The following is a 26,093-nucleotide window of genomic DNA, read 5'->3' as shown; positions in this document are numbered from 1 at the left end:
TCAACCAGTCAGAAGACTGTAGGGAGCTGATCAGACACACCCTGGGACCCTCTCCTCCACGCTGTCTTTATTTACACTTGCCTGAAAGCCATCCTATGATTGGGGGTCTTTTGAGCATCAGCTGCCAGTTCTCCTGCAGTAAAAGGGGTACTTTCCTTTGCCACCACGTGGTGTTAGTTGCTTGGCTCTTCCGTGCAATGGGCTGGAGGACCCGAGTGCCATTTGAAAACAGATCTTCCCGGCTATAGGGCTCCCCGATGGCTCAGTGGGTAAAGAATTTGCCTGCGATGTAGAAGACACGGGAGCCATGGCTTTGGTTCCTGGGTCAGGGAGTCTGCCTGGAGAAAGAGGTGGCAACCCACTCCAGTGTTCTTGCTGGGAAAAATCCCAGAGGATGAGTTCCCCCTACAACCTGCTGCACCTACAGTTTTCCCACCTTAGTCCATGCCAACTCCATCCTTCTCTACACACAGGTCAAAAATCTTGGAGTTCTCTCTGCCGCCACAGTTTTCCTCAGATCTCACATCCAGTTACTCAGGAATTGGTGGTTTCTCGACTCTCAGGTGTATGGATATTGATCTACACCAGGGTTTCTCGACTTCTCCAGTGCTGATATTTTGGACGGGATCCTTCTTCACGGGATGGGACTCTGCCTGAGGACCGAAGCATGTTTAGTGACCTCCCCACCCTTCCTCCAACTAGATGCCGGGGAGAAACTCTCCATCCCCCTTCCCCCAGTCTTAAAACGTAAAAGATGTTTCCACACAGGGCCTAGTGTCACAGAGCGGGCAGGGAGTGAGGGTGGGAGCCCAATCGCTCATGATAGAGAACTTTAGTGATGTGCCCAGTCTCTCCTGTTCCTGGGAGGCCTCTGAATTTGTGCAGATGACTCTCCTGATCAGGGTGCAGCGGTGGTTTCAACTCGGCCCCCTGCTCATCTAGACATTAGGATTGAAGATTTTCATCTCAAGATCGCGTGGTTTTCTGCCATGAAGCCTTTTCTTTGTCTCCATCCTTGAAATCAAGCTCTTCTGAGCCTGCCCTTTAGGGGCTGCCAGGAATAAGTCTGGGTCTTCTCAGTGAGGCTCCTCTCATCCCTTACAGAGTTTCACCTCTCTTTGAGTACAGCCTGTAGAGAAACTTGACAGGCTACATTATTTGAACTTCCCTGAGGAGGAAATGCATGTGAAGAAGAGGGTTTGAGTGGGGTGTCCAATACATGAGGCCACACCTCCAGCCACACTGGCAAACAGCCTTCTCCTCTCCCAGGTGGCCCACCCACTGGGAGTTCCATACTGGGTCAGCCTGAGCTCCTGAAACACCCAAGCCAGGAGGGACACCTAGGGGAAACCAGATGTCCACTTCAGTCCTGTCCCCAAGGAACCCCAAAAGGGTCCTGACTGAGAAACAAGGCAGTGAGTGAATCCTCTCTTATTAGGTAGGCGGAAAAGAGATCAAAGAGAAAATGAAGAAAATCTTGTGAAGTTTCAGCATCTAGAGTTACCAATGAAGGTGGATTATCCCCCTGGCTGGTGAAGGGGAATGGAGTCCCCTTGTCCAGTCTACCCAAAATAGGCAAAGCAGACAAGGATGGCCTGGCTACCAGTGAGTAGGGAATCCCCGATCTTCCCATCTGCTAGTACTCGAGCTGCCCTAGGCATGATTTCCATACATTTCCAGGATGCAGTTAACTGAATTCTTTTTATTTTCCCAACTGCTCTTATTTGACTGAAAGGATTGAGCAGGTGTGGAGCATATATGAAAACCACTACAACAAGGAAAGCAAGTGTTATTGAGAGTGTCTCATTTCTCTCCCACCCACCCCTTTAAAATTCATTGCACTTTCCCAAGTAGGGTCCCTGAGTTGGGCCCATTTTACTTTTAATGCACAGCTGGTAGAATCTAAGAAGAGTCTATGAGGTTCATGGATGACTATTTGAAGGATGGTACTCATTTTTATTGAAACGTGCATTCCAAAAAGAAGTGAACGAATCAATCTCACCGGAGCCTTATCTATAGAAATAAAAGGGAAAGAAGAATTACATATAAATGTAAAATGTCGTAAGATGGCCTTAAGCATCTCTATTTCCACTAAAGTCCTTCTTCCCTGGATATGATCAACAGTGGCTTCTCTTTCCCCCAAATCTGACATCCAGGGCCAGACCCTAAGATCAGTTTCCAGGCTCCAGCCTATTATCCCTTCTCTCTATCTCCTGTTCTCCCTCATCTTCTTTTATGTGCACAAAACAAAACAAGAGCTCTCCCCTAGCTTTCCGTTTTCAACATCACACCCAATGATCAACTTTGCAAATTAGGTACCCTCCATTGGAGTCTCTTTCCCTAGAAAGAAGAGGAAATGTTAAATAGCACAAAGTTTTGTACTTTCCACAGTTAGAAATTACTGAAGAAAACTTTCTCTTGATCAAAGGTCTGAAAAGTGAGTTAACTTCCTGCTGCCCCCTCACCCCTCCTTCACCACCAGCACCCCTCAACTTGCCCCCTCAACTTGCATCTGGAAATGCAAACTGCTTTGGCACTTGCACATCTTTCTTGCAAGTTCTCCAGCCCTGCGGGCATCTGGGCATTTGTCTCCCCAGAGGCCACAGTAGAGGAGATTTGCCACAAAGGGGCAGCCCGTACCTGTGAGGAAGGGCTGGTGTCCCACAGCAAAAGGAGAGGCGGAAGCAATGCCTGGGTGACGGTTGCATGAATCATTACATGTGCAAAATGTATCATACGGTGTGGGAATGAACAGAACGGGAAGACTGGCTCTGCCTGACTATAAGAGTTACCGTGACCTCCTGTAGATCAGCGATGTGCAAGTGGTATCAGGGTACACAAATAGAAAACCGACTGATTTGAGAGATTTGAAACCCATAGCTCAATATGTGAATGGGTTTTCAGGAATAGCAGTTCAATAGGGAGAGGAAATAGGTTCGATATTGGGGGTGAGGCAGCTTTATTTCTACCTCACAGACAAGAATCAGTCTGAGTTACATTGTAAACCAAGACATAAAAGTCAATGGTAGAAGGCATTTTGAGGATACTTTGTGATTTGGTCGTAGGCGAAGATTTACTAAGCAGGACACAAATAATGTATTAAAATAAAACCAAGACAAATGATACATTAGACTTCAACAATGTTAACCATATCTTGTCGGTCAAAGATGCTACTAAAGTGGAAAAGCAAGCTACAAAGAGGAAGAAAATATTCACAAAAGATAGCTTACAATCCTGCCTCCCCGTGATTATAATATATTATGACCTCCTCCCATCCAGTAATATTCTTTACCAGCTGAGCCACAAGGGAAGCCCAAGAATACTGGACTGGATACTATCCCTTCCCAGGGGATCTTCCAGATCTAGGAATCCAACCAGGGTCTCCTACATCACAGGCAGATTCTTAGTATCAGGAAAGTCCTATCTTCGAGGAAAACACAACCAACTTTTTCCAGATGGGTGAAAGATAATGAACAGGTACATCAGAAAAGATGATGTGCAGTCCTATTTTTAAGTAACATACAACCAACTTTTTTCAGATGGATGAAAGATATGAACAGGTACATCAGAAAAGATGATGTGCACATGACCAACAAAGCATACAAGGAGCGGTCAGTGCTTTTAGCTGTTAGAGAAATGGATATTAAAACCACACTGAGATACCACTAATCTTAGTAGCATGGCTAAAATTTTCATAAGGATACTCTTTGGTACCATCAATTCTTCGCCTAGTTTGTTTGTTTGTTTGTTTGTTTTCCCTAAGGGAAATGAGAACCTATGTCCACAACATCTCTTGTGGAGAGAATGCTCAAAGCAGCTTCATTCACAATAGTCAATACTGGAAACAGCTCAAATGCTCTCTATAGAGTGAATGGTAAACAGACTGTGCTGTGTTACTGCCATGGCATACATCTTAACAATGAAAGAGAAATGACATCTGCTTTACACAACAATGGATAAAGTCAGAGATATTATACAGATAAAGAGGTGTAGAAAAGCGTATTTCCACTATGGTTGCGTTTCCATGACATTTTAGAAGAGGCAAACGTACAAATGAAAGGAGTCTGGATAGTGATGATCAACAAACAAAACAGAGGCCGATGACAATGATTTTAATGATTCCTCATTGCTGATTGAATTGTCACTAAATTCAGGCAAAGGGGACAATGATAGTATGATGAAGAGTTTCCTTGTTGGCCCAGTCTGAGAGATGAAAATGTTGAGGCACTGTCAAAGTCCAAATACAGCAGAAGTAAAAACACGGGGTCACCGAAACAACAATTAGTAAAGGTTGACGGTGCCCGAAAAGATGGTTCAGAAAAAGGGAATGTTCCAACAAATTATGGAAGGAGGCTCAGAGGTGTACTGTTAAAAGCAGCTTATGCAGTGAGGAGGCAATGACTGTTTATTCTTCACTGTGATTGGTTATATCAGAGTTTTCCTTGTGATGGGGATATGGTGAAAAGTGGTTACCTCCTATCATTTTTTGTGAACAGTTTTGTTTTGTTTATGGTTTACAGAGGCATAAACAAGAATGGCCCAAGGTAAGTTTCACTCATTTTGCAAAATAAGTTAAGGTAGCTTTTGCATGCACAACTAACAGTTTCCTTTACTAGGGGAATCTTCAAGTCTGATCTCCATTTGTGATTGACCGAAACTCCCCGCTTTGGGTCCTGCTCTCAGTATAAGGTTCCTGTCTGTCGCCAGCAAAGCTGTGGTCAGGCGGAGGAATCACATGTTCGCTGTTTCCACTAGTTGGTTGTCAGAGCAGAGGGTGCTGTAGTCACCGTTCTTCATCACTTATAAGCGGTGATTGTTAAGTTCCTCCAGTAGTCCCGGCCTGATGGATACCGTTTGTCTAGTGAGTGGCGGCCCACAGGCATTTAAGATCCTTGAGAGTGTAAAACGAAGGGCACTAGAGAGGTTAGTACGAGGACTAGGAAGGGAACAATGGCCAAGGACTGAAAAAGTCCTCGGAGCAGAGATTCCCAGGAGCCCAGAAGAAACCGGCAAAACAAGTCTAGGGAGGAGGAGTCGCCTATCTGCTACAAGTTTTATCGGGTCTTTATCCTGCCCGTCTTGAGTAACAAAGAAACGATGCGTTCCACCGATTACAGCACAGGAGGCTCCTTGCTGGGCTTCCCTATGTCACAGCAGCAGAAAAGGAGAAACCACCGCCTTCAGTTTCCTTCTGCTCAGACCAGGGATGAGAACGTTGAGACGAGTACTCTATGGGGTTACAATTGTGCAAGTTTCCAGCCGAAGTAAAAGGGAAGCAGCCGTCAGGAGTGACGGATGAGAGTGCCGTGACTCGGATTCGAACCGAGGTTGCTGCGGCCACAACGCAGAGTACTAACCACTATACGATCACGGCGCGCCACGGCTCCTGCCGCCGTCGCAGCCCTTGCTCTTACAAGGCGGACGTAAATTCCTTCCCGTCACTGCGCTGTTGCTGGACGACAACAGGTATTCATAGACTTTCTTTCGTCTCTGCTCTCTTATCCAGTCCCTTCCTCTCAATTTTGATACATGGTGACTAAATCAAAACAGAAACCAAATCTTGCCTCCCCAAACGGGCACGTGCCTCTGCACAGACCTCCTGGGAAGTCTCTTTATCCTGATCCCCACCTCGCCGGCTTCTTTCCCGGCACGTCGCGTTTGTCCCTTAGGACCGACCTCCGCACCCCCTGGTTCCCGCTCCCGCCCCACCGACCGCGGACCAGAGGAGGGAGGGCGGCGCCAGCGAAGCAATCGGAGAGCCGTCACAGGGCCCACCGGGGGTTCAGCTTCCTTCGGCTCAGGCCCGAGGCGTCTCGGGGGCGCTGCATCTGCGGCGGGTGTGGAACCAGGCGCCGCGGGGATGAACCGCTGCCCTTCTGGCTTCGGAATCGCCCGACTCCCGGCTTCCCCACGAGCATCAGCGCGCTGCGTCGAAGTCAGTTCTCCGGCTGTCCGAGGGTTTGAGCCGGTGTCGTTGTCCACGAAAAGGCGTGTGACTCTGCCTGGCGTGGAACGGCTACGTTTCTTCTCTATGGCATTGAGAGGCGAAGGTCGTTCGTTAGTCTCTGTGGCGCAATCGGTTAGCGCGTTCGGCTGTTAACCGAAAGGTTGGTGGTTCGAGCCCACCCAGGGACGCCTTCCGCTTACACCTTTCTAGAACGTGAAAGCTTTTCGCTTCTTTTTCTTTTCTACCCATCCTCTACTGTGAAGGCGGGAAAGGGCCCCTTCACTCCTACCCTCTTGGCTCCTCTTTCCTGTCCACCTCACAGGGACATAAGGCGGGATCAGAAGGCCATCACTGAGCTGGATAGAAGAACTCATCTGAAAAATAGGTCCCCTGGAAATTCCTGAGATGTCATAGTTCCTTTCTGAATTGCTTTTAACGAGGGAGTTACTACTGTCTTTTTTTTTTTTTTTTTTTTTTTGCGCGTACTGCTAATACTATTTATTTAACACTTTCCATCTGCTTTCATGGTTACAAATAATGCTGTACATTACTGTACATATATCGTTGTACAATGTATGTACATCATCCTTGTACATACCTCGTTGGCCCCTTGTACAAGGTCTTCTGTAGCGACAAGTCCTGGAAAGGCAATTGCTCTATCACATGGTGTTTACAATGCGTAGTGTGATCAATGCCAAGAAATAGAGGTAAACAATAGAATGGGAAAGACCAGAGATCTCTTCAAGAAAATTAGAGATACCAAGGGAATATTTCATGCAAAGATGCGCACAATAAAGGAGAAAAATGGTATGGACCTAACAGAAGCAGAAGATATTAAGAAGAGGTGGCAAGAATACACAAAAGAACTGTACAAAAAAGATCTTCATGACCCAGATAATCACGATGGTGTGATCACTCACCTAGAGCCAGACATCTTGGAATGCGAAGTCAAGTGGACCTTAGGAAGCATCACTACGAACAAAGCTGGTTTTAGAAAAGGCAGAGGAACCAGAGATCAAATTGCCAACATCCGCTGGATCATGGAAAAAGCAAGAGAGTTCCAGAAAAACATCTATTTCTGCTTTATTGACTATGCCAAAGCCTTTGACTGTGTGCATCACAATAAACTGTGGAAAATTCTGAAAGAGATGGTAATACCAGACCACCTGATCTGCCTCTTGAGAAATTTGTATGCATGTCAGGAAGCAACAGTTAGAACTGGACATGGAAGAACAGACTGGTTCCAAATAGGAAAAGGAGTTTGTCAAGGCTGTATATTGTCACCCTGCTTATTTAACTTATATGCAGAGTACATCATGAGAAATGCTGGACTGGAAGAAACACAAGCTGGAATCAAGATTGCCGGGAGAAATATCAATAACCTCAGATATGCAGATGACACCACCCTTATGGCAGAAAGTGAAGAGGAACTAAAAAGCCTCTTGATGAAAGTGGAGAGTGAAAAAGTTGGCTTAAAGCTCCACGTTCAGAAAACGAAGATCATGGCATCCGGTCCCACCACTTCATGGGAAATAGATGGGGAAACAGTGGAAACAGTGTCAGACTTTATTTTTCTGAGCTCCAAAATCACTACAGATGGTGACTGCAGCCATGAAATTAAAAGACGCTTACTCCTTGGAAGGAAAGTTATGACCAACCTAGATAGCATATTCAAAAGCAGAGACATTCCTTTGCCAACAAAGGTCCGTCTAGTCAAGGCTATGGTTTTTCCAGTGATCATGTATGGATGTGAGAGTTGGACTGTGAAGAAAGCTGAGCACTGAAGAATTGATGCTTTTGAACTGTAGTGTTGGAGAAGACTCTTGAGAGTCCCTTGGACTGCAAGGAGATCCAACCAGTCCATTCTTTGGAGGGAATGATGCTGAAGCTGAAACTCCAGTACTTTGGCCACGTCATGCAAAGAGTTGACCCATTGGAAAAGACGCTGATGCTGGGAGGGATTGAGGGCAGGAGGAGAAGGGAACGACAGAGGATGAGATGGCTGGATGGCATCACTGACTTGATGGATGTGAGTCTGAGTGAACTCCGGGTGTTGGTGATGGACAGGGAGGCCTGGCATGCTGCGATTCATGGGGTCGCAAAGAGTCGGACACAACTGAGCGACTGAAATGAACTGAAGTGATGCAAAAAAATGCATCTTTGCAATCCAAGACTGTAAACCACTTGGCCCTGGGTGGGATTTCTCCTAAGATTACATAGGGATTGGGTAGTGTGGGATGGAGGGGGACTACAGCTTCATTTATGATCCGGAAATCTTGAACCATTCTCCAGCTTCTGTCTTTTTTCTTTACTGAGAGGATTGGGTGGGGTGAACTGGTGAACTGGTGGGGACCAATAGCCCACAAGCAAGGAATTTATTTATTAAAGGCTGTAGTCTCTCCTGAGCCTCTCTTCTGAGGGGACATTGTTTCTGGTTAGGAAACCAAGTGGGATCTCGGAGAACAATGATGACCGGTTCAGCTTGGTGGGCTCGTCCAGGAATCCCCTGGTCCCACACCTGGGGGCTAATTTTGTCTTCCCATAATTTTTGGTCCCTCTCTATTCGAGAAGGTGTAATGGGTTCTTCAGTAGTAACCAGGAGCTGCAGGTCTCTAGGGGCTGAAAAGCTTCCCATCACAAGGGTGGTCCCCAGTTTAGTGAGTATGCCTCTTCCCGTTAAGGGACCAGGACACTCAGGGACCACCAGAAACTGGTGGGAAAATATTTGTCCATCCCAGCAACAAAGAAGTGCTCGGGTGAATCTTTTAGTAGTTGTTTTCCCTGTAGCACCCAAAATGGTACAGGTTTGGGAGGAGAAAGCTTCGGAGTAGGAGATTAAGGCAGCCCCTTGTGTAGATAGCCCCTGTGTCAACCAAGAAATTCTTGGACCTGCCTGCCACATCCAGTTGCACCCTTGGCTCCAGTCCCGTGATGCTTATCTGTGACAGGCGGGCTGGCTGGAGTGGGCCGCTTCAGTCCTCTTGAACCATTGTGAGGGAAGGCTTGGCACTTGACCTTGAGGCTCTTGGGTCCCGAGGGCAGAGTGCCGCCCAATGTCCCAGTTGATGGCATTTGTGGCAAGCCATTCTAGGAGACTTGTCATGGTTTGGACACTCTTTTGCCCAATGTCCCTCCTGTCTACAGATTAGGCATTTGCCTCTGCCTTGTCCTTCAAGGACTCGGGGTTTGCCATAGAGCTTCTCTGGAGGGTGGCCAGCATCTGGGCATGCCTTGTCTCTTTCCTTCTCTCCCTCTCCTGGGCCTTGGCCTCCTTTTCCTGTTCTCTGTTATAAAAGGTATTGGTGGCTGTCTGGACCATCTCATCTAAAGAGGCAGCAGGGTCCTGCTGCTATAGCTGTTGTAACTTAATTCTGATATCTGATGCACATTGGGACAAGAATTTGTCCTTTAAGATCACCTGTCCCTTGTAAGAGCCTAAGTCCAGATTGGTAAACTTTTGGAGGGCCTCTTTTAGCCTTTCCAGAAAGGCAATGGGGTTCTTGTTGGGCTCCTGAGTTATTGCTGAGACTGGGCACAGTCCCACAAGTAATAGGCTTCCTTCTGTTTCCATGGGTGGACTTCCTTAGGGTTGAGTCTTTCTGAAGCTTATTCTACCCAGTACTGTTGAAACCTGAGAGCCAGTGGTCCCCGGGTCAGGGTGCAGATTCGTCCCTGGGTCAGGGTGCAGATCTCCAGGCAGGCTGAGGTGTGACAGCCTCCTAGAGATCAAATCCCCAGGCAGGTAAAGGTGGACGGCCTTCCAAGAACTGGGTCCCTGGGCAGGTCAAGGCATGACGACCTCCTGGGACCCCTAGGACTGGCGGATCCCCAAGCAGGTTGAGGCATGACAACCTTTCAAGGACCAGATCCCTAGGCAGGTCAAGGTGTGATGACCTTCTGGGACCCCTAGACTGGAGTTGGGCGTCCCCAAGATCTCCAATGTGACCAGTGCTGGGTAGGATTAAGGGGTTGGATATTATACAGTATTTCCCTCCCAAAGCCAGCTATTTTCTGATTGTCCCTCCAGAAGATTGTAGAGGCAACATTGTGGGCCTGAATGGGGCTGAGGAAAGGAGCATGAAACAGGAGGGGAGGAGGCAGAGCACAACCTTTGAAAGAATGACACAGCACAAGGGCATAATTTAAACCTTAATCCCCAGTCTATAAGCCAGCAGACACAGCCAGAGGTGGCAGGACAGCTCCAAGGCATTGTCAAAAGATGGAGGAGTGGGTGGTTCCCCAATGACTGGGATGATCCTCTCACTCATTAGCATATGAATTCACCCCTCTCGCAAAATCTAGCCAGGCCACATTCCTTGGCCTGTACCCTGTAGAGTGTGGCGCTTCTCTCTGAATCTTAACAAGTCCAGTTCAGTTCAGTTCAGTCACTCAGTCCTGTCTGACTCTTTGCAACCCCATGAACTGTGTCACATCAGGCCTCCCTGTCCATCACCAACTCCCGGAGTTCACTCAGACTTACATCCATCGAGTCAGTGATGCCATCCAGCCATCTCATCCTCTGTCGTCCCCTTCTCCTCCTGCCCACAATCCCTCCCAGCATCAGGGTCTTTTCCAATGAGTCAACTCTTCGCATGAGGTGGCCAAAGTACTGGAGTTTCAGCTTTAGCATCATTCCTTCCAAAGAAATCCCAGGGCTGATCTCCTTCAGAATGGACTGGTTGGGTCTCCTTGCAGTCCAAGGGACTCTCAAGAGTCTTCTCCAACACCACAGTTCAAAAGCATCAATTCTTCAGTGCTCAGCTTTCTTCACAGTCCAACTCTCACATCCATACATGATCACTGGAAAAACCATAGCCTTGACTAGACGGACCTTTGTTGGCAAAGGAATGTCTCTGCTTTTGAATATGCTATCTAGGTTGGTCATAACTTTCCTTCCAAGGAGTAAGCGTCTTTTAATTTCATGGCTGCAGTCACCATCTGTAGTGATTTTGGAGCTCAGAAAAATAAAGTCTGACACTGTTTCCACTGTTTCCCCATCTATTTCCCATGAAGTGGTGGGACCGGATGCCATGATCTTCGTTTTCTGAATGTGGAGCTTTAAGCCAACTTTTTCACTCTCCACTTTCATCAAGAGGCTTTTTAGTTCCTCTTCACTTTCTGCCATAAGGGTGGTGTCATCTGCATATCTGAGGTTATTGATATTTCTCCCGGCAATCTTGATTCCAGCTTGTGTTTCTTCCAGTCCAGCATTTCTCATGATGTACTCTGCATATAAGTTAAATAAGCAGGGTGACAATATACAGCCTTGACAAACTCCTTTTCCTATTTGGAACCAGTCTGTTCTTCCATGTCCAGTTTTAACTGTTACTCAAGAGGCAGGTGAGGTGGTCTGGTATTACCATCTCTTTCAGAATTTTCCACAGTTTATTGTGACCCACACAGTCAAAGGCTTTGGCATAGTCAATAAAGCAGAAATAGATGTTTTTCTGGAACTCTCTTGCTTTTTTGATAATCCAGTGGAGGTTGGCAATTTGGTCTCTGGTTCCTCTGCCTTTTCTAAAACCAGCTTGAACATCTGGAAGTTCACGGTTTACGTATTGCTGAAGCCTGGCTTGGAGAACTTTGAGCATTACTTTACTAGCGTGTGAGATGAGTGCAATTGTGCGGTAGTTTGAGCATTCTTTGGCATTGCCTTTCTTTGGGATTGGAATGAAAACTGATCTTTTCCAGTCCTGTGGCCACTGCTGAGTTTTCCAAATTTGCTGGCATATTGAGTGCAGCACTTTCACAGCATCATCTTTCAGGACTAGAAATAGCTCCACTGGAATTCCATCACCTCCACTAGCTTTGTTCATAGTGATGCTTTCTAAGGCCCACTTGACTTCACATTCCAGGATGTCTGGCTCTAGGTGAGTGATCACACCATCATGATTATCTTGGTCATGAAGATCTTTTTTGTACAGTTCTTCTGTGTATTCCTGCCACCTCTTCTTAATATCTACTGCATCTATTAGGTCCATACCATTTCTGTCCTTTATCAAGCCCATCTTTGCATGAAATGTTCCCTTTATATCTCTCATTTTCTTGAAGAGATCTCTAGTCTTTCCCATTCTGTTTTTTCCTCTATTTCTTTGCACTGGTCACTGAGGAAGGCTTTCTTACCTCTTCTTACTATTCTTTGGAACTCTTCATTCAGATGCTTATATCTTTCCTTTTCTCCTTTGCTTTTGGCTTCTCTTCTTTTCACAGCTATTTGTAAGTCCTCCTCAGACAGCCATTTTGCTGTCTTGAATTTCTTTTCCATGGGGATGGTCTTGATCTCTGTCTCCGGTACAATGTTATGAACTTCCAACCATAGTTCATCAGGTACTCTATCTATCAGATCTAGGCCCTTAAATCTATTTCTCACTTCCACTGTATAATCATAAGGGATTTGATTTAGGTCATACTTGAATGGTCTAGTGGTTTTCCCTACTTTCTTCAATTTAAGTCTGAATTTGGCAATAAGGAGTTCATGATCTGAGCCACAGTCAGCTCCTGGTCTTGTTTTTGTTGACTATATAGAGCTTCTCCATCTTTGGCTGCAAAGAATGTAATCAATCTGATTTCAGTGTTGACCATCTGGTGATGTCCATGTGTAGAGTCTTCTCTTGTGTTGTTGGAAGAGGGTGTTTGCTATGACCAGTGCATTTTCTTGGCAAAACTCTATTAGCCTTTGCCCTGCTTCATTCCGTATTCCAAGGCCAAATTTGCCTGTTACTCCAGGTGTTTCTTGACTTCCTACTTTTGCATCTTAACAAGTCCAACTCTTATCGCTTTGTCTCTCGCTGAATTTTTGCAATGAGACATCAGAGCCTGAGCTTCATTAGGTGCTGAAGTCGGGCATCCTGGGTTTTGGTCGGGCTCAAGTCCCGGGAGAGGGCTGAAGGACAGGAGGAAAAAGCAGTGGGAAAAATGTGCCAAGGAATCCCCTTCACAGCCTGCTGGAAAATCTGCTAAATATCTGACCCATGCTCATAGTTTTCATTGGCCTGATTCTTGGCACAGAGAAGAGTAAGGACAGAAGAACCCCCATGGGTTTGGGTAACAGTTACTGGGGCCCAGCAGAATTGTAAACAAACCCAATGGCCCTGCTCCCACTGTGCCCATATCGAGGCATGAAAAAGGGGCAGCCCTGTGGAAGCACAATCAGTCTCAACCACCTGCCAGAGCCTAATGACAGGTGCTCTGAGAGAAACAAGGGAGGGATAGCAAAGAATGGGAAAATGGATATGACTTCATTTCTATGGAGGTAAGCAAGAACTAGGATTTTTTAAAAATCCAAGACCTGAGAAACACAGCAGATCTCCTTACTTCCTGGAGCAGATATACCATGTGTTCTACCTGCCTTCAAATGACATATTGGCCGTGTTCACCACATCCCCTACATGTACCCACACCTGCTCTCAACCCGTGCAAATTTGACCACTCAGCAGTCTACGAAAACATGCCTCAGCACTATAGTAACACAGTGTTGGCTTTTCCTGTCTTAAGTAGATATTCTCTGGGCAAAGATTATATGTTAATGAACTCAATTTAATATCAGCCAAAGAACTTAAAGAGAACAATAGATCTTAGAATTGCAACTAAAACTGAATCATAACAGAGAAATGCATGTTAGAATCACATGTTGGGTGATACCTAAAACTGTTTACCCTCCAACTATAACTGACATAATTAGGTCCCTATGATTTTACAGAATTATGAGACCTCTTTATTTACAAGATACTGTATGGAGCCTTTATTTTATTGGAACACACAATTTTAGATTTTATGAGCTTAAATATTTATTGGAACTAAAATTTGCTTCAAGCTCTGGGAGTTGGTGATGGACAGGGAGGCCTGGCATGCTGTAGTCCATAGGGTCACAGAGTCGGACATGACAGATGAAAGGTTGTTGCTGAATCAGGCAAAGACGCCGGGATTCTTGGTCTCTGGAGGAGAAGAATTCAATCCAGGGCCAGAGACGAGGCTTGATCACTCAGAGCTTTTGTATAATAAAGTTTTATTAAAGTATAAAGGAGATAGAGAAAGCTTCTGACATAGACATCAGAAGGGGGTAGAAAGAGTACCCGCTTGCTAGTGTTAGCAATGGAATTATATACTCTCTAGTGAATCCAAAGAATGTCTGGAGGTTATAAAGATCTCACCATACCTAGTCCCATAATTTACATTTTAAGATAACAGGATTAGCTAGAAGGTTTAGTCCATAGACTGCCTGCAGGCAGGATACATTATTGTTATATAATCCTTGTAAAGACCAGACCTACTCCCAAAATTTACATTTTAAGATAACAGGATTAGCCAGAAGGTTTAATCCAGAGACTGTCCTCAGACAGGATACATAATCCTCAAGAATGTACAGGAAAAAAAAGTTTTTCCTTTCTTCCCCCTTGAGAATTCCAGACCCCTCTCTCCATGGGGACGCCTAGACTTCTTATCAATCTATCTAGGAACTGACTCACTGAGAGACTGAACTGAACTGAAAATTTGCTAACTGGATCAGTAAAATCAAAAGAGGAAATTTAGGCAGTTCAGTGCCATGACAATTTTGATTAAATCCAACATGTGTGCACACTAGAATACTGTGCTACCAATATTTTCCACATCATTAGAAAATCTGGAAGACAATATAAAGTAGTGTTTAGATAGAAGCTCTTAAACTGATGTCATGCATACAAGGAGTCATCTTTAGAAGTAAGACGTGACACATTCTATTCTTTTTCAGTCCTAGAATATTGTGAGTGAATGATGAACCTCTTGTGTGAAAAATGATGCATAATTTCATGATGTTATCTTTCCCTGAATATTGTTAACCCTTTTGCCCCAGCAGGCAGCAGAAGACCCATCCCCTCAATTAAGTCTTTGTGCTGATCTGCAGCTTGCTTGCATTCAAGGGAAGACTCAGTCCATAACTAGTTTGCTCACACTGCCATGCTATAGATGGCTAGGGTCCCTTAGATTTTGAGGGTTTTCCTGGGCCCTGACTCTGGGTGAATTCTGAACTTCAGTTTTTATGTCCTTAGTACCATGCTGCTGCTGAAAATTCCACTCTCTTTCAGCCACACTGTCCAACTTCATAACCTCTTACATGAACATGGCTTAATCTGCAGATGTCTTGAAAGGAAATGCTTGGAAGCAAGCATCCAGTTCACTCATCACCACACTCCAGGATCTTGGCTCCTCAAGTCTGAATACTTGGATAGTTCATGGCTCTTTTTCTCCTTTTTTTTCCCCTCTCTCCTTCTCATCTCCCTTCTCTTCCTCCTGCTCATCTCATCTTCCTTCTTCTCCTCCTTCCCCATTCCTTCTTTCTCCCACCTCCTTCCCATCCTCCTCATTTGTTCTCTCCAGATTTGTTAGATTACTTAAAGTGTTACTGTTTTCCCTGACCTTCAGCAGTTGCCCTCTCCCCAGCTTCTGGGTGGCTTGTGCCTTGTCGAAAACTGGCAAATGCCCTGAGAGGAAAAAGTAGAGAACCAGTTTCATTCCAATGAGCCTCCCTCTCTCACTGGTGCTGATCCTGTGGTCCTAGCTGCACTGTATTTCTTCAAAGACCTCAAACAGAATTTCTTTAAGCCAGAATTTATTTGGTTGCCTTCAGGGTGAAAGCTACTTTGCTACAAATACTCCATTATAACTGAAAGAGGAAATCATCTACAACTTCCAGATAAATCATATTTCCCTCCTTTGATTTCTTACAAACAAACAAACAGACAAACCCATGGGTCATGTGTACATACTTGAATGTTTCTCAAAATGTGAGATCACTCTGACTGTTACTAAAAGTTCTTTCTAGAAGCATGTGCAAAATATTGTCTATCATGAGCTAAATAATTATCAGGCCTGTCCAAGGCCCAAGAATATGGTGAAGCTGGATCCAGTCTGCAGCTGCAGCTATATCACCAGCAAACCCAACCAGTTTCTGGATGGTGGTCACTAATATGGGGGAGAGGAGATTAGCCAAACCATTAAACACTCCTAATTTACTCTGGGGAATGTAGAAAGTCAGCAGTGGTACATACAGTTAGCAGTAGAAATAAGGGACTTCCCTGCTGGCCCAGTGGCTAAGACTCTGTGCTCCCAACGCAGGGGACCCAGGTTCAATCCCTGGTCAGGGAACTAGATCCCACATGCTGCAACTAAAAATGTGCATGCCACAACTAAGACTCAGCATAGCCAAATAAATAAATATTAAAAAAAAAAAAAAAGAAGTGGAAACAATACCAGCTTTCTTGGAGCTTTACTGTGTAGTTACTTATTAAGTCCACATAACAAACCTAAAAGATAATGTAGACTATTACCACTCCCTTGCTGCAGATGAAAATGCAGAGGCCCAGAAAGGCTGAGCTAATTTTAAGGTCAAGCTAAGCTAATTTAAGGGTCCCACCAATGCAGGAGATGTAAGAAACATGGGTTGGATTCCTGGGTCAGGAAGATCCCCTGGAGGAGGGCATGAAAACCCCACTCCAGTATTCTTGCCTGGAGAATTCCCATGGACAGAGGAGCCTGGTGGGCTACAGTCCATAGGGTCACAAAGAGCTGGACAGGACTTAAGCAACTAGCGTGCACCTCAGTGATGGAGAGAGCCAGCACTCAGACCTAGGCAGTTTGCCTCCAGAGCCCTTCCCCTTGGCCTTCATGCTCAGTGGTCACTGAGAAGACTTCACTAAGGTTTGCATTTCCTCCTTTATGATCAACCTCAAGGTTTCAAAGAGAAGAATATTGAAAGGAAGGCCTACGATTACTCACAACCAATTACTGAAAAGAAGAAGAAAAGGAGAGAGAGAGTAAACAAAACCTCTAAAACCTCTAAAACAAAACCTCTAGTAAAACAAAATCTTTCCCCAGAAACAGATTCCCTGACTCTGGAGATGATTCAATCACACCTCCCAACCAGAAGTGTTTATGGGCCTTGAATCTCCTGGTCTGAAACAAGGGCATTCCCAAAGGAGCTCATAGGAAAAAGAGGTAGCAGTGCCTTCTGTGTTCAAAGGGTAGAGGGGACAGCTAAGCATTCCTGCCTATCTTGACTTCAGGGAGAGGGAGTGCTCCCAAAGGGAAAAGAAGTAGGAAGACATCCAACAAAAATCAGACAAAAGCATGTTTTTACAGTTCATTAATGAAGACATCACTTTAATATTTAGCCACATTCATGTATCTTTACCTGACATTTCCCATACTTGGATTCACATTTTTCATTTAGAAATTTTGTTTTGAAAATTAATTATATCTCATTATCTTAACTGAAAGGAAGCCTGGCATACTGAAGTCCATGGGGGTCTCAGAGTCAGACACCACTGAGCGACTGAATAACCACAACCACAACTGAACTGCTACTATCAATTGCCACAAGCAGGATGTAATTATAAAATTAAATAAAAAGAAAGCAGGTGTTACTATGGTTAATAACAGAGTTAATAAGTGGAGCTCATGAGTTTGCACAAACATTCCCAGGAGGCCTGGGCAAGGGCAGCCTTTAGAGGAACCTAGAGCAGCAGTGGGGCTGGAGTGATCACTGTGAGAAAACCCTGGTTGTGCCTGGTTTACCACTGCCCTGTAGTAGCCCCTAGAGCACCGAAGGCTCTTCATAGCAGCCAAGCGACACGCTAAATTCGTCCTTGCAACTGAAGCTCAGGGACGGCACACGGATCAGTACAGACTCACAAACTACTGGTACTACAGATGAAGGAAATGGAATAAAATGTCAATAATGTTGAGTAAGAAGACAGAACCTTGGAATTAAAAATCTTACGTGTACCAATTCACTAGATGAATGGCCTAGATCTGCATTTTCTAATACAGTGGCTGCTGGACAGATGTGATAGTTGAGTGCTTAAAACACGACGACTGTGGAGATGTTGCATAGTTCTTTTTTTACTTCATATTACATAGTTAATTTATATTTAAATACCTATATATGGCTGGTGGCTACACTGTAGGACAGCACAGGGTAGAGAATAACCAGTGTGCTGTAAAGCCATCTGCTGTATTTCCCTGTAGCAATAAATGGGTTTTCGTAAGATCTCACGTCTACCAACAATTTTCAATGCCTTTCTCCATCTGGTTAGATACAGCCAGATGTCAGTTCATCCCCAGCATCTCTAGGGGCAGCTCTGCAGCAGCCTTTGCTTCCTCATAGATCCCTACACCTTCACCAAGGGACCAAGAGCCTCACCTGTCTTGCTGTCTCACAGATGGGGTCTGAGCTGCCTTGATGGTAACAAGCCCTGCCTCTGTGGTACTGCTTCCCTCCTTTCCTCCCACCTTTGACTAATGTTGCTGCAGCACTGTGTAGGCCCAGTGCTATATACTGCAGGGGTTTCCTTGTTCTGGAAGGCACCTGGAACAAGGGTAAGGCAGTCATGTCAGCAATAGCTGGACAGTGGTAGAACTTTGTCCCATCCCCTGGACAGTGCTTTCGATTGCCAAGAACTGGGATTTACTGAATTTTTCAAAGCTATTTCTTTATTACTCAGACAAGACTGCAAAATCGAAAAGGCTGCAGAATCAGAGAAACAACTTCCTTAGAGGACAATACAAAAAAAGGTTTACAGTAGGGCTTGAGTGGTCCTGAAAAGGTCTTGACCTTCAATGGGAGCCAAACAACCAAGCCCAGGGAAGCTCAGCACCCAAGGGACTTCCACTCTGGAGGCCTTTACTTCATCATTCCACAAGTCCCTCCTAAGAGCATAGAGCATTATGGAGCAAAGTAAAAGCACAACAGGCCTCCCAGATCTACCAGGAACAGAGGCTGAGACATGAGGAGCACATTGGAAAAGCAAAGTGATATAGACACAGAGAGAATTATGATGTACTTGTTACCCACACACTAACCAGAAACTGGCTTTATTTAAAGACTAAGAGGTACTAGTGTTCCAACAGTTCAAAGGCTAAGTTTTCCATGAAAGGAAAATTTCCACTCTAGAACAAATGTCAAAGATACCTATGTAGTGTGTATAGACATTAATATAAAAATTATACTTTTATATTAGTAGTAAAGAGATTTTGAATGAGTTATCTCACATATTTATTCAGAAAAATTAGAGTTATTAGAATATTGTCATTAAGCAGAGCCAAAAACAGGATTTATAAAAGAGCCAGAAAAGAGAAAAGAAAGAAAAAAAAAAACACACACAAAATGTTTGGAAATGGGGAGTTCTGGTTTTTCTTTTCTTTGGAATAGTTGAGCTGGAAGTCACCAAACAGCTAGTCTGGATGGGTTGATCTGGCAAAGCTGAACAGCTAATCCGGTAAATAGGGTTGGCAATATGTGGACACTCCATCAATTCTTTTTTAAAAAATATTTTATTTATTTCTTATTTATTTATTTGACTGAACTGGGTCTTAGTTGTGGCATGTGGGATCTAGTTCCCTGACCAGGAATCGAACCCCAGGTCCTTTGCATTGGGAGCTCAGAGTCTTGGCCACTGGACTGCTGGGGAAGTCCCATTCTATCAATTCTTGAAAGTTTAATTGTGAAATGAATATGGCAGCTTTTCTAGGTATAATAGCTGCCAGTATCCTCCCTTTGGCATCTCTGAGTTGTTGTTCAGTTGCTCAGTCGTGTCTGACTCTGTGACCCCATAGATTGCAGCACACCAGTCTTCCCTGTCCTTCACCATCTCTGGGAACTTACTCAAACTCATGTCCATTGAGTCAGTGATGCCATCCAACCATCTTATCCTCTGTTGTCCCCTTCTCCTCCTGTCTTCAATCTTTCCCACCATCAGAGTCTTTCCAATGAGTCAGCTCTTTGCATCAGGTGGCCTAAGTACTGGAGCTTCAGCTTCAGCATCAGTCCTTTTGAATATTCAGGGTTGATTTCCTTTAACTGATTGACTGGTTTGATCTCCTTTCAGTCCAAGTTAGTTAAGCCTAATTGAACTACCTTCCACATCAGGATTTCTCAGTTTAACCCCTCCTTCCTTGGCTCATAATTGTTCCTAAAAGAGCAGATTTGATCATGAACGCTTTGCTTTCTCTTTGACACAGTATTAACAGTTGGACGTCAGCATAAGATAATGGTTGTGAGCACATAAGTAATCAGATATCTGATAGTGAAGGAGAGGCGTAAATCTGACAGTAGCCAAATTATCACAGTATTTTGAATTGACTTTGTCTCCTCGCCTAGGCGAAAGCATAAGAATCAGCATTACTCTGGCAATGGCTTTAAACTTTTTGAAACTGAGTTTTGTTTGTTTTCTTGTGCTGTGCAAAATTTATAAGTTTAATTAGGTCCCATTTGTTTATTTTTGTTTCCATTTCCAGTACTCTATGAGACCGATCCAAAACGCTATTACTGAGATTTATGTCAGAGTGTTCTGCCTATGTTTTCCCCTAGGAATTTTATAGTATTTAGCCTTACATTTAGGTCTTTAATCCATTTTGTGTCTCTTTTTGTTTATGGTGTTAAGAGAAAGCTCTAATTTCATTTTTTTTTTTTTTTTTTAGACTCCACTGGGTCTTTATTGCTAGGTGTGGGCTTTCTGTAGTTGCAGTGAGCAGAGGCTGCTCTTGGTTGCACCATGCGGGCCTCTCATCGCGGGCTTCTCTTGTGGAAAACAGGCTCTAGGTGTACGGGTGTCAGTAGTTGCAGAATGCTGGCTTAGTTGCTCCACGACATGTGGGATCTTCCTGGACCAGGAATGCTGTGTATCCTGCATTGGCAGGTGGATTCTTAACCACTGGACCACCTCTTAACATTGGACCACCTGGGAAGTCCATCTAATTTCATTCTTTTACATATAGCTGGTCATTTCCCCAGCACCACTTACTGAAGAGACTGTCTTTTCTCCATTGCGCATTCTTGCCTTCTTTGTCATGATGAATTGACTGTAGATGTGTGCGTTTATTTCTGGGCTTCCTCTTCTGCTCCATTGATCTCTATTCTGTTTTATGCTACTACTATACTGCTTTTGTTTTGTTTGCTGTTTCTTTGAAGCATGTTCTGAAGTCAGGGAAGCTGATTCCTCCAGCTTGTTTATCTTTGTCAAGATTGCTTTGGCTATTCTGGGTCTTTTGTGTTTCCATACAATTAAAAACTTTTTTTTCTAGTTCTGTGGGAAATACCATTGATAATTTGATAGGAGTTACATTGAATCTATACATTGCCCTGGGTCATACAGTCACTGTAACACAATATATCTTTCCATCTCTTTGTATCATCTTCAGTTTCTTTCATCAGTGTCTTACAGTTTTGGGAGTACAGGTCTTTTACCTCCTAAGTTTCCAAAGTAAAACGTAAATAAAGCAAAAAGAATGGGAACCTGCAGAATGGGAAAAAATATTTGCAAATGATACAACCAAGGGATTAATTTCTAAAATACACAAACAGCCCATAGAACTCAATAAAAACAAAACCAGACAACCCAATCAAGAAATGGTCAGAAAATCTAAACAGACATTTCTCTAAATAAGAAACACAGATGGACAACAGGCACATGAAAAAATACTCGACATCACTAATTATTAGAGTAATGAAAATTAAAACTACAATGAGCTATTACTTCAGGCTGGTCTGAATTGCCATCATAAAAAATCTACAAATAATAAATGTTGGAGAGGCTGAGGAATAATGGAATCCTCCTCCACTTATGGTGGGAATGTAAATTGGTATAATCAATATGGGGAACAGTATGGGGATTCCTTAAAAAACTAAAAATAGAGTTACCATATGATCCTGCAATCCCACTCCTGGACTTATATCCAGAGAACACTATAATTAAAAGAATATATATGCACCCCAATGTTCATTGCAACACTGTTTATAATTGCCAAGACATGGAAGCAGCCTAAATGTCCATAAATAGATCAATGGATAAAGAAGATGTGGTGTACACATACAATGTAATAGTAGGCATATAAAAATGGAATAATGCTACTGGCCACAACATGGATGGACCTAGAGATTATCATGCTAAATGAAGTAAGCCAGAAAGAGAAAGACAAATGTTATATGATATCACTTATACATGGAGTCTATAAGAAAAGATCCAAATAAGCTTATTTACAAAACAGAAATAGACTCACAGACATAGAAAACAAACTTATGCTTACCAAAGCTGAAAAGTGTGGGGGCAGGATAAATAGGAGGTTGGGATTAACATATATGGAAACAAATAAGGACCTACAGTATAGCATAGGGGAACTATTCTCAATATTTTGTAATACCCTATAAGGGAAAATGGGCTTCCCTAGTGGCTCAGATGGTAAAGAATCTGCCTGCAATGTGGGAGACCTGGGTTTGATCCTTGGGTCAGGAAGATGCCCTGGAGAAGGAAATGGCAACCCCTTCCAGTATCTTGCCTGGAGAACCTCAAGGACAGAGGAGCCTGGCCGGCTGTAGTCCATGGAGTTGTAAAGAGTCAGACACGACTGAGCGGGTAACACACACACACATAACGGAAAATAATCTGAAAAAGATATATATATGCTTCCCAGGTGGTGCTAGTAGTAAAGAACCCGCTTGTCAATGTAGTAGACATAAGAGAAGTGGGTTTGACCCCTGGGTGGGGAAAATCCCCTGGAGGAAGGCATGGCAACCCACTCCAGTATTCTTGCCTGGAAAATCAGAGGAGGCTGGCGGGCTACAGTCCACAGTCACAAAGTTGGACTAGACTGAAGGGACTTAGCATGCACACATATATATATTCCCCTTCTAGCCTCCCAATTCCATTTTGATAAGGTTTCCCTTTATTAGATTTTATACCAGTCACATGGAATTTTCAAGTTTCTGGTAGATATGTTTTTTCTTCTTAAAGAAAAATGAAAGAGAATAAATCTGTTTTAACATTTTATGAGACTTACCACATAAAAATATTATCATTACAACATGTGACTCTGGCAACGTATCAAGTGTTTAAACAGCTCCAAGTGGTTTGTACCTCTCATGTTAGACAGCAGAGGTCAAACGTATACTATAGGTGAGGTGAAGTGAAGTGAAGTCGCTCAGTCGTGTCCGACTCTTTGCAACCCCATGGACTGTACCCTACCAGACTTCTCTGTCCATGGGATTTTCCAGGCAGTAGTACTGGAGTGGATTGCCATCTCCTTCTCCAGCAGATCTTCCTGACCCAGGGATGGAACCCAGGTCTCCTGCATTGTAGACAGACGCTTTACTGTCTGAGCCACCAAGGAAGAAGTTGAATTTCTGGGCCAAGCATGTAACTGTGTATGCATGACCTCTAACTGGTGCAAAATTTTTTCCAACATTGTTAAGCTTATTTATATTCTTCAGAAATGGAAGAGCATCCAGTGTTCTCCATCTTGCCAATATTTGGGGTGGTCAGTCCTTTTCTACTTCATTTTTTTAAGTCAGATTTCTTGAGATGTAATTTAAATTCAGTAAACTTCACTGACCTTAGATTATGCTACATTCTCTTCAATGATATAATTTCTTTGTGAAGCTAGATTTCAGTGATCACTGTGATAAAAAGCATTTCATGCAAAAAATGAATGTATAACAAATAACGTGGTGCTTTAAAAAGGTTTGAGAAGCTGTGCAGTGCTCCAAATTAAGGTTATGATTCTGATATATCAGAGCCCTGAAAACCACAAACCACTATGCTGAACTTTTGTCAGAGGAATACATAAGAATACCCATAGGCCAGGCACATAACTATAAAATATAGAAAGGTATGTGAACTCAGAAAACAACAGCATTCTCCAGCCAAAGTGGTATTTCTGTTGTCAACCAAAATCTATCAGGAAATTAGGGCAAAGAGGAAAAAGAAAGTGGGGGAGAGAGGGCTTTGCTGGCAATGAAAGATTATGAATTACTTAATTTAATATTAATCAAACACTTCAAGTGAACTCTAGACCTTGACATTGTAAATTAAGCTGCACAGTTGGGACATGAGAATGTTGGAATCACTTTTTAGTATATGTGGAATCATAGATTAGATGACACCTAAAAATATTTACCAAAAATTGTAAGTGGAATAGTTGAGTACTCTGGTTTCTAGAATTATAAGTGTTAATTCCCATTTAAAGATATTACCTATCTAGTATATTTAATATATTTGAACACATAAAATTAAAACTTTATATAATTTAATATTTATTGGATGTAACATATGCCAGTTTGACCAGTACAACCAGTATAGGAAATTTAGGAAGTGCAATTTAGTTAGGATTTTCTTTTTTTTAATAGTGAAAACTTTTATATTTGGAATTAGCCAGCTGGACTCAGTTTAGATGATGCCAATTTTGTTGGCAACATCCAAAGCATCATAGTCAGGAGCCAGTCGAACATATGCCTTCTTCTCTCCATCAGGCCTGATCAGAGTATTGACCTTAGCCACGTCAATGTCATAGAGCTTCTTCACAGCCTGTTTAATTTGGTGCTTGTTGGCCTTGACATCCACAATGAATACCAGTGTGTTGTTGTCTTCTATTTTCTTCATGGCTGACTCGGTGGTGAGGGGGAATTTGATGATGGCATAGTGGACAAGTTTGTTTCTCCTAGGGGCGCTCTTCAGAGGATATTTGGGCTGCCTCCTGAGCTGCAGTGTTTTGGGCCGCCGGAAGGTGGGCGACATCCGGATCTTCTTTTTTTTTGTGGCTGTGGACACCTTTCAACACTGCTTTCTTGGCCTTCAAAGCCTTTGCTTTGGCTTCAGCTTTAGGAGGAGCAGGGGCTTCCTTCTTCGCCTTCGGCGCCATCTTCATGAAAAGGCTAGTTAGGATTTTCAAGTCAATATAAACCCAAGACTTGTATAGAGTGGAGTATTATGCTGTTATTATTTTCCACATTATAAGAAAATCTGAAAGAAAATATATAGTCACTTTTAGATCAAAATTACTAAAGTATTCTAACTTTTCCGAGTCATCTCAAATATATATAATATTTAAATTGTTTAATTTTTAAAATGTATTAAGATGCACCTGTGATGTTTCATTTTGTGTGTGTGTGTGTGTGTGCTAACTAATCAAGAACATCAATTGAATCTATAGCGAAATCTTTTATTTTCTCAGGTTAGGAATTAAGCAATGTATTTTTACTTCAGGAAATATAGCATTTAAATATAAGTATAAACCTCTTTCTCTAGAAATTCTTAATTTTCTTATTTTAAATTTATATTTAAAATTATGTAAATGATTATTACTTTCCCTAAACTAACTGGGGCAGTAGCTCCTCTAAATTTTTAGATACCTAATTTGTCTCTTCTCTCCAGAGGAAGAGAAAGCATATAGATTTGTTTCTGAGAAAATCTTTAAAAGGGCAAAATTTCATCAAACTAGTGGGCACTATTTCAGATGAAGCAGAGGCAATGATATCTAGTAAAAGCACTTGCCAGAGAGTGAAGCAAAATGAAACAATTAAACAACACTATTGCTTACTGTTGAAGGACACTCATTGTTGAAAACTGGAGTAATTCTGTGATACACTTATGAGTCCCCAGTGTATGAATCTGTGCATGAAGTCATTGCTTTTCATCCATTTTTATTAAGGACTGAACTTGCTCAAAGTTCTGGAAGTATTCAATCTTGATTAGTAGAGTTATCAGAGTGCTCATATTGCTGACTTCAGCTTTTCTGTAATGATATAAATGGCTTTTCTTTTGCTTTCTATAGTCTGACTTAAACAATCCTTAAAGATCATTTATTTGATTTTTGCAGTTATTTAGGAACTTGAGTATACCAATGAAAGAGAGCTGCCTGTTGCATGCTAAAACATTCAACAGCATTCTTCCTGTAACAATTCTTTTTAAGTGTAGCTATCTATTTGTGGGGGGAACATTGTATATTAAGATCATCTTTATTTTAGGTATTCCCATTTTGCAGTTATTGACCACTATTGATTGGGCTTATATGGTTTTTACCAAATTGTGGAAAGACAAGAGGTGGACACATTCTCCGTGTTATAGTATTACTATTTCATATTAATGAAATATCAGAATCCTCAGGACAAGCAGCAATTGAAAAAGCCTCACAGCCCAGATTAGCTGTCAACTTCTACCTCACAGGGAATAGATCCCTGTCAACCACAACTCAACATGGATTATCCCCAGAAGTTCACTTCTTAAAATTACAAGCAGAATCCCACAGTGATGGGAGAAAGTAACGATGCACAAATGAGAGGAAGAAAAAAGACTTGTCCAATAAACACACTTAGTATGTAAAAGCCAAAGAGCTCAATTTT

The 26,093-nt window shown here is 43.1% G+C and overlaps 3 non-coding genes and 1 pseudogene across 3 annotated transcripts; 2 read left to right on the top strand and 2 right to left on the bottom strand.

Annotated features, from left to right (window-relative positions):
- Positions 1 to 5,302: 5,302 nt before the first annotated feature.
- On the bottom strand, positions 5,303 to 5,374 carry TRNAH-GUG (transfer RNA histidin (anticodon GUG)). The gene has a single exon. It is a non-coding gene; the product is annotated as a tRNA-His (tRNA).
- Positions 5,375 to 6,061: 687 nt separating this feature from the next.
- Positions 6,062 to 6,135, top strand: TRNAN-GUU (transfer RNA asparagine (anticodon GUU)). Its single transcript has one exon. It is a non-coding gene; the product is annotated as a tRNA-Asn (tRNA).
- A 9,861-nt stretch (positions 6,136 to 15,996) lies between these two features.
- TRNAG-CCC (transfer RNA glycine (anticodon CCC)) lies at positions 15,997 to 16,069 on the top strand. Its single transcript has one exon. It is a non-coding gene; the product is annotated as a tRNA-Gly (tRNA).
- Positions 16,070 to 24,108: 8,039 nt separating this feature from the next.
- Positions 24,109 to 24,630, bottom strand: LOC109557021 (large ribosomal subunit protein uL23 pseudogene; annotated as a pseudogene).
- Positions 24,631 to 26,093: the final 1,463 nt, after the last annotated feature.

This window comes from Bos indicus, chromosome 3, assembly GCF_029378745.1.
Source record: "Bos indicus isolate NIAB-ARS_2022 breed Sahiwal x Tharparkar chromosome 3, NIAB-ARS_B.indTharparkar_mat_pri_1.0, whole genome shotgun sequence".
NCBI lineage: Eukaryota > Metazoa > Chordata > Mammalia > Artiodactyla > Bovidae > Bos > Bos indicus.
Note: the sequence above shows the minus strand (reverse complement) of the source record. Positions and strands in the feature narration are given on the sequence as shown.